We start from the raw sequence: 7,948 nt of genomic DNA on the forward strand, positions 1-7,948 counted from the left end.
ATTTCTCCAAAAAGTACGATCTTTGTCCCCATGTGCAGTTGCAAACCGTAGTCTGGCTTTTTTATGGCGGTTTTGGAGCAGTGGCTTCTTCCTTGCTGAGCGGCCTTTCAAGTTATGTCTGTATAGGACTCGTTTTACTGTGGATATAAATACTTTTGTACCCGTTTCCTCCAGCATCTTCACAAGGTCCTTTGATGTTGTTCTGGGATTGATTTGCACTTTTCGCACCGAAGTACGTTCATCTCTAGGAGACAGAACGCGGCTCCTTCCAGAGCGGTATGACGGCTGCGTGGTCCCATAGTGTTTATACTTGCGTACTATTGTTTGTACAGATGAACGTGGTACCTTCAGGCATTTGAAAATTGCTCCCAAGGATGAACTAGACTTGTGGAGGTCTACAATTGTTTTTCTGAGGTCTTGGCTGATTTCTTTTGATTTTCCCATGATGTCAAGCAAAGAGGCACTGAGTTTGAAGGTAGGCCTTGAAATACATCCACAGGGACACCTCCAATTGAATCAAATGATGTCAATTAGCCTATCAGAAGCTTCTAAAGCCATGACATAATTGCTGGAATTTTCCAAGCTGTTTAAAGGCACAGTCAACTTAATGTATGTAAACTTCTGACCCACTGGAATTGTGGTACTGTGAATAATAAGTGAAATAATCTGTCTGTAAACAATTGTTGGAAAAATTACTTGTGTCATGCACAAAGTAGATGTCCTAACTGACTTGCCAAAAGTATAGTTTGTTAACAAGAAATTTGTGGAGTGGTTGAAAAACAAGTTTTAATGACTCCAACCTAAGTGTATGTAAACTTCGACTTCAACTGTATGTATTGTCTATTTTTAGTTCAATCCTGGGTTGAATTGAAACAATAGCAGTTAACCTCTACGGGATCGGTGTCCCTATACTGGGACGGTTGCTGCACAATATGCGATATGTGACTAAAATGGCATTGTAATCAACGGCAACTTTCCGGGACATAGACATGTCTTATATGGGCAGAAAGCTTAAATTCTTGTTAATCTAACTGCAGTGTCCAATTTACTGTAGCTATTACAGCAAAAAAAATGTTTTATTACCATAGCATTTTTGTATGTTCTCTATAGTTATATACTTGAAAATGTATAAATTGACCAATTCGGAACATTTGGGGAAACTCCTGGCAGACTTGATACAAAATATTGTGTAGTGATGTAATTCTTCATTGGATCAGTCTGAAACTTTGCACACACAATGCTGCCATCTTGTGGACAACATGTAAATTACACCTACATTCGTACATCACTGTCTGGCTTTTCTCTTGCATTTCAAAGATGATGCAACAAACAAAAAAATAGAAAAACGCATGTTTTTTTGTTTGTATTATCTTTTACCCGATCTAATGTCTTACATTCTCCTACATTAATTTCACATTTCCACAAACTTCAAAGTGTTTTCTTTCAAATGATACCAAGTATATGCATATCCTTGCTTCAAGTCCTGAGCTACAGGCAGTTAGATTTTGGTATGTCATTTTAGGCGACAATTGAAAAAAAGGGTCCGATCCTTAAGATGTTAATGACTTCACAAATGCTATATAGGCCTAAATATTATCATTGATGATATATGACTTATATTTCATTTGCTCTGTTAAACCTACCCTTTGGAATGACTTCGATAGCAACAGTGAATCTATTTAGTTATTAAGTGGAGATTATTCTCACGATAGCACATTCGTAGTAGTCAGTGACAAATATCAAAGATAAGTAGGGCTGGGCTTGGTTAAAACCCTGGATGGGAGACCAAAGGGATAGCTGTAGATAGATCAACTCTCCAGTAGGAGGTGCTGCCCAGCCTATTGTTTTTTTCTGATAGTGGATATAACGTTGAAAATCTGACGTTGTTCCAAAGGTGCAAATTCAACATATTTTATACAAGGTTTGTCGATGTTGGAAATTGGTTACCATGACATAATCCTGTGGTTGAAGTTTCACCCTCAAAACAACAGTTTACATTGATGACTTAAAAAAAAATCCAATGTATTTTCCATGTAGATTCCACATCACAATATGCTGACAAATTACATTGAAACAACGTTGATTCAATCAGTTTGTACCCAGTGAGTCATGGCTTCACAGACATGAATCATGCCAGCCCTGCACACAAACACAAACAAACACATATTACCATTGGCATATGAGCCTCAAAATACAAGGCAGTTGCAACATTGGGTGAGAACACAACACCAAACTGCATAAAGAAGATGGAGCCCATGATTTTAGGGCCATAGGAAGGTGTAAGTTAGTAAGTCATATGCTTCCATATTTTGTTTACATGCATGTCACAAAATAATTGATTGTGAATGGGTAATAGTGAACGGAATGGACTGGCTAGTGGTAGAGAGAGAGTGAAAGAGAGAGAGAAACTCAGAAAAGGGCTACAACACTTGTTTGTAGAGCCCCAGAGAATCTCCTGGGTCAGCAGAGTTTTGGGGCCTTCGCTCAGGCTCAGCACTTTTTTCCTGCTCTTATCTCCAGTAGGAGTGGGTCCTAAATCAACCCTCTCTCTCCTGACCTCCCGTCTCGTCCCTTTCCCCTGCGGAACACTCTACCCCCTCCCTGACATCCTGTGCTAGTCAGGGGAGAGTGGAGGGGAGGAGGAGAAGGATGAGGGGGAGCGCTCTCTCTGAGCAGGACATTTCCTCCACCCTTCATCCACATCCTCCTGTCAGCCTCCACCCACTGTACTTTCAACCTTCACATGTCATTGACACATGAAGCACTAACCTGTCCTGGACCTTCACTCATTGGCACAGCAACAACTGTTGTTAGAAAGCCCACAGCTGTTGAGTTTTTTGTATCTAATTTTAAGAGAACTTATAAGTGAATAGTTAGTCTGTTTGCAGGTATGCATGCAGCTCAGTTTAGTCCAGTGTTTCCCAACCCTGGTCCTCGAGTACCCCCAACAGTATACATTTTCGTTGTAGCCCTGGACAAACATTTTGAAAAACATAAACATTTTGAAAAACATAATTCCACTTTCACATTATGGGTTATTGTGTGTAGGCCAGTGACAAAAAACTCAATTTAATCCATTTGAAATTCAATCTGTAGCACAATAAAATGAGGAACAAGTCAAGGGGTGTGAATCAGGGCATAACATTTACTTTTTGGTCCACGAGCCACTGCTAGTCAGGGGAGTGCGAAGGGGAGGAGGAAAAGGATGAGGAGGGGGAGAGCTCTCTCTCGCTCTCTCTCTCTGAGCAGGACATCTCCTCCTTCCTTCTTCCACATCCTCCCATCAGCCTCAACCTACCGTACCTTCAATCTTCACGTCATTGACACATAAAGGACTAACCTGTCCTGGACCTTCACTCATTGACACAGCAACAACTGTTGTTAGAAAGACCACAATTGTTGGGTTTTTTGTATCTAATTTGAAGAGAACGTATAAGTGAACAGTTACGTCTGTGAGAGTTTGTTGCCACTGCTACAGTAAATGAATATAGGGGAAATATTGATAATGCTCTTAAATATCTGAACTGAACAGCAACAACCCACAGACACCCAGCACTGCAGTAGTGACTTCTGCATTGATATTGTCTTCTAGCCTGGCTGACGCAACCCACGTGACCCACAGCGCAGGGAGAGCTGTGACACACTGGTCTGGAAAGGAGGCCGTTTGGTAATGCAATATTCACTCAGAAATTGAGAGACGGGTTTGATTGGTTCTCTCAAATGTTTTTTTTCCTCAGGGTTGAGACCTCTCGTTGTTTGAATTTGAAAGTCTAACCATTGTAATGGAAGGGGGCAGCACTCATGGGCTGTGTGTGGGTTGAGTGAGAAAGACACAGAGGAGAACCAACAGGTAAAAGCACAACCCCCTTCATTATCAACGCATTGTGCCGACAACATCAAAGAGACATTCCAGACTCTGAAGTCAGGAGGACTTCAAGAGTTAGGTGTTAGCCAGACTAACTGTCTTCTGCTTTACAAAATAAAATAATCTGCTTTCACACAATAAAAAAAAAAAAAAAAAAGAAACTTAGGCTGTCACTCCACTACAACAACCTTCACAAACCAACAACACAACAGAAACAGCATTCAAAGAGACCTTCTGGCTGTTGTACACAAAGAAAGCTTCTATTGTTTCAGAGAACTATGGTCGGTCATAATTTAAAACTGAAAATCTTTACCATTACCATCTCACTCACACATTTTCTGTCTGTCTGTCTGTCTGTCTGTGATTTTGTCAGCTACAGTGCATTCGGAAAGTATTCAGACCCCTTGACGTTTTCCACATTTTGTTACGTTACAGCCTTATTCTAAAATGGATTTTTTTCTTCTTCTCATAAATCTACACACAATACACCATAATGACAAAGCAAAAACAGGTTTTTAGAAATGTTTGCAAATAAAAAAAGAAAAACTTGTAAATGTAAATATTACATTGCATATAGTATTCAGACCCTTTACTCAGTACTTTGTTGAAGCACCTTTGGCAGCAATTACAGCCTTGAGTCTTCTTGGGTATGACGCTACAAGCTTGGCAGACCTGTATTTGGGGAGTTTCTCCCATTCTTCTCTGCAGATCCTCTCAAGCTCTGTCAGGTTGGATGGGGAGCGTCGCTGCACAGCTATTTTTAGGTCTCTCCAGAGATGTTAGAATGTGTTCAAGTCCGAGCTCTGGCTGGGCCACTCAAGGACATTCAGAGACTTACCCCAAAGCCACTCCTGCATTGTCTTGGCTGTATGCTTAGGGTCATTGTCCTGTTGGAAGGCGAACCTCTGGTCTAGAGGTCCTGAGCGCTCTGCAGCAGGTTTTCATCAAGGATCTCTCTGTACTTTGCTCCATTCATCTTTCCCTCGATCCTGACTAGTCTCCCAGTCCCTGCCGCATAAAAACATCCCCACAGAATGCTTCACAGTAGGGATGGTGCCAGCTTTCCTCCAGACGTGACATTTGGCATTCAGGCCAAAGAGTTCAATCTTGGTTTCATCAGACCAGAGAATCTTGTTTCTCATGGTCTGAGAGTCTTTATGTGCCTTTTGGCAAACTCCATGCAGGCTGTCATGTGCCTTTTACTGTGGAGTGGCTTCCATCTGGCCACTCTACCATAAAGGCCTGATTGGTGGAGTGCTGCAGAGATGGTTGTCCTTCCGGAATTTTCTCCCATCTCCACAGAGGAATTCTGGAGCTCTGTCAGAGTGACCATTGGGTTCTTGGTCACCTCCCTGACCAAGGCCCTTCTCCCCCGATTGCTCAGTTTGGCCGGGCGGCCAGCACTCGGAAGAGTCTTGGTTGATCCAAACTTCTTCCATTTAAGAATGATGGAGGCCACTGTGTTCTTGGGGACCTTCAATGGTGAAGAAATGTTTTGGTACCCTTCCCCAGATCTGTGCCTCGACACAATCCCGTCTCTGAGATCTATGGACAATTCCTTCGACCTCATGGCTTGGTTTTTGCTCTGACATGCACTGTCAACTGTGGGACCTTATATAAACAGGTGTGTGCCTTTCCAAATCATGTCCAATCAATTGAATTTACCACAGGTGGACTCCAATCATGTTGTAGAAACATCTCAAGGATGATCAATGGAAACAGGATGCACCTGAGCTCAATTTCAAGTCTGAATACTTACATAAATAAGGTATTTCTGTTTTTTATTTGCAATAATAAATAAATAAACTGTTTTTGCTTTGTCATTATCGGGTATTGTGTGTAGATTGATGAGGGAAAAAACGATTTAATTCATTGTAGAATAAGGCTGTAACGTAACAGAATGTGGAATAAGTCAAGGGGTCTGAATACTTTCCGAATACACTGTATATGTGTGTCCTCTCCTCCCGATTCCGGTATGTCCTGGTTTGGTCCCTAAAGTCCCCTTATGGTTTCTTGCTCATCCCTGTCTCATCTCGGTGTCCAGACTGACACCACATGGCAGGTATGCAGCTCAGTTTAGTCCAGTGTTCCCCAACCCTGGTCCTCCAGTACCCCCAACAGTATACATTTTCATGTAGCCCTGGACAAACACACCTCATTCAACTCATTGAGGGCTTGATGATTAGTTGACAAGTTTAATCAGGTGTGCTTGTCCAGGGTTACAATAAAAATGTGTACTGTCGGTGGTACGAGGACCAGGGTTGGGGAACACTAGTTTAGTTGACCGCAACATACTGTTAATGGACAGTGATTTAAGCTGTAGTACTATTTTCAACAGAGGGATGACAGTACAGAAACAGAGAGAATGCTGTATGATAGCAAACCTTGACTCACGATGGTGATGGTGATGCACCTGTAAGATCCTCTGATCCACTTATTCAGTGCAACATGCTGCAAAGGTAGAAGCACCTGTCCTCCCAAAAAAATCTGACTTATAGACTAAATTCCTTTGTAAAATACATGTTCTAATGATTTCCAAAAGTAAGATAAAGCAACATACCTACTTTTTGAAGTGTGTCTTGATACAGTGGCTAGGGTGAGGTATATGCTGGTCTCTCCGGGTCTTCTCCCTGCTGACCCATTGTGTTCCATCTGGGAGCTGAGGTCAGAGAGACTGTGGCAGACCTGGTCCCACGGGGCCAGATAAATGGAGGGAGAGGGTGGAGGGGTGGAAGGGTGTTGGTGCACTCCCATGCTGAGCCAGGGCGGTCCCTGGGTGACCCCCTCCTCTCTCTCTCTCTCCCTTGCGCTCCTTTTCTTTTAGACCCCCTTCTCCTTCCCTCTCACTTTCTCTTTCTCCTACCCCCTTTCCCTCTATCTTTTGTACCCAGCCTTGCCAGTCTGTTCCAGCCCCTCTAGTGCCAATGTCTAGAGATAAGGCTGGACAATAGCATGCCGTTCCAGTGCCCAGAATACTGCAAAATTTAAACAAAATCAGTTGGATTAACATGGTGTTCTTAGGCTTTTATAGTGCTCAGTGTTGAAGCATGAGTAGAACTTCTACTCATCTTACCTCAGTCCCTTCACTACACACTCTCTCACAAAATGGATGGATGGGAAGATTTAGTACTATTTCGTGCAGAGAGTGAGCTTGTATACTTAACCCCACTAAAAACGACCCTGCTGCTAATTGATGAAGAGGAAGTTCCACCCTCTACAGGAAGACATGCTGTGTAACCCTGGTCTGTCTACATAGACCCCAGAGCTCTGGACTCTGGACTCTGGACTCATGAACCCCCTGAGCTCTAGCCCCAAGCACAGAGAAAAAAGACCCACACAGACAGAGAACCCAGACTACACTGTTCAAGTTGTGTCTACAGTTTCCCAACTTGGTCCTCACGCCCCATGTGTTGCACGTGTTAGGTACCAGCACTAGGCTAGTGAGGGAAGCAGTTTGATGCTCAGTGGACTAGTTAAACAAGGTATCACCAGGTGTGCTAGTATCATTTGTTCTATTCACCCAGTGATACCTGGTGATTATGTACACAAATTGGATGTCCCTAAGGACTGGGATGGGAAACACTGGAACCACCATCCACAAACAATGTTATGGCAGTCCAATAAGAAAACTGTCTGCAGCCGTCTGATTACATAAATTATCAGGCCAAACAGGGCCCTGTGGTTGGACAAACCTTTGCTTATCACTTCATGTTATTTCAAAGAGTCCTCCTGAACTTGTGGAAAAGACAACTCATCATGTTAACCTTGACTTCTACTCCCTTACACACACACACACACACACACACACACACACACACACACACACACACACACACACACACACACACACAAACACCCTTGCTTTTGTCATAAAGCATTTCCTACATGTCTTTCAGTCCGGTCCAGGCAGGGTTTGGCTGCTAACGCTAGCAGCTCAGGAAGTCTCCTGTTCCTCTGCAATTAGCCATTTCCTGGTTCAATCAGAGCCTGGCGACATTGAGCACACGCCCACACCCTGACATGCGACCCCTGAGGAGGGCTGGAGAGTGACGGATGAGCCAAACAAATTGTGCCTTAGTTCTA

General features: G+C 43.1%; 1 protein-coding gene across 1 annotated transcript in view; it reads right to left on the reverse strand.

Annotated features, from left to right (window-relative positions):
- LOC121577152 (receptor-type tyrosine-protein phosphatase beta-like) overlaps window positions 1-6,516 on the reverse strand; it is a 45,674-nt gene extending 39,158 nt beyond the window's left edge. Inside the window, exon 1 of the mRNA XM_045219737.1 lies at window positions 6,430-6,516. The gene's annotated coding sequence lies outside the window, so the exon portion shown is untranslated. The remainder of the gene's footprint in view (window positions 1-6,429) is intronic.
- Window positions 6,517-7,948: the final 1,432 nt, after the last annotated feature.

This window comes from Coregonus clupeaformis, unplaced genomic scaffold (genome assembly GCF_020615455.1).
Source record: "Coregonus clupeaformis isolate EN_2021a unplaced genomic scaffold, ASM2061545v1 scaf2699, whole genome shotgun sequence".
NCBI classification, from domain to species: domain Eukaryota; kingdom Metazoa; phylum Chordata; class Actinopteri; order Salmoniformes; family Salmonidae; genus Coregonus; species Coregonus clupeaformis.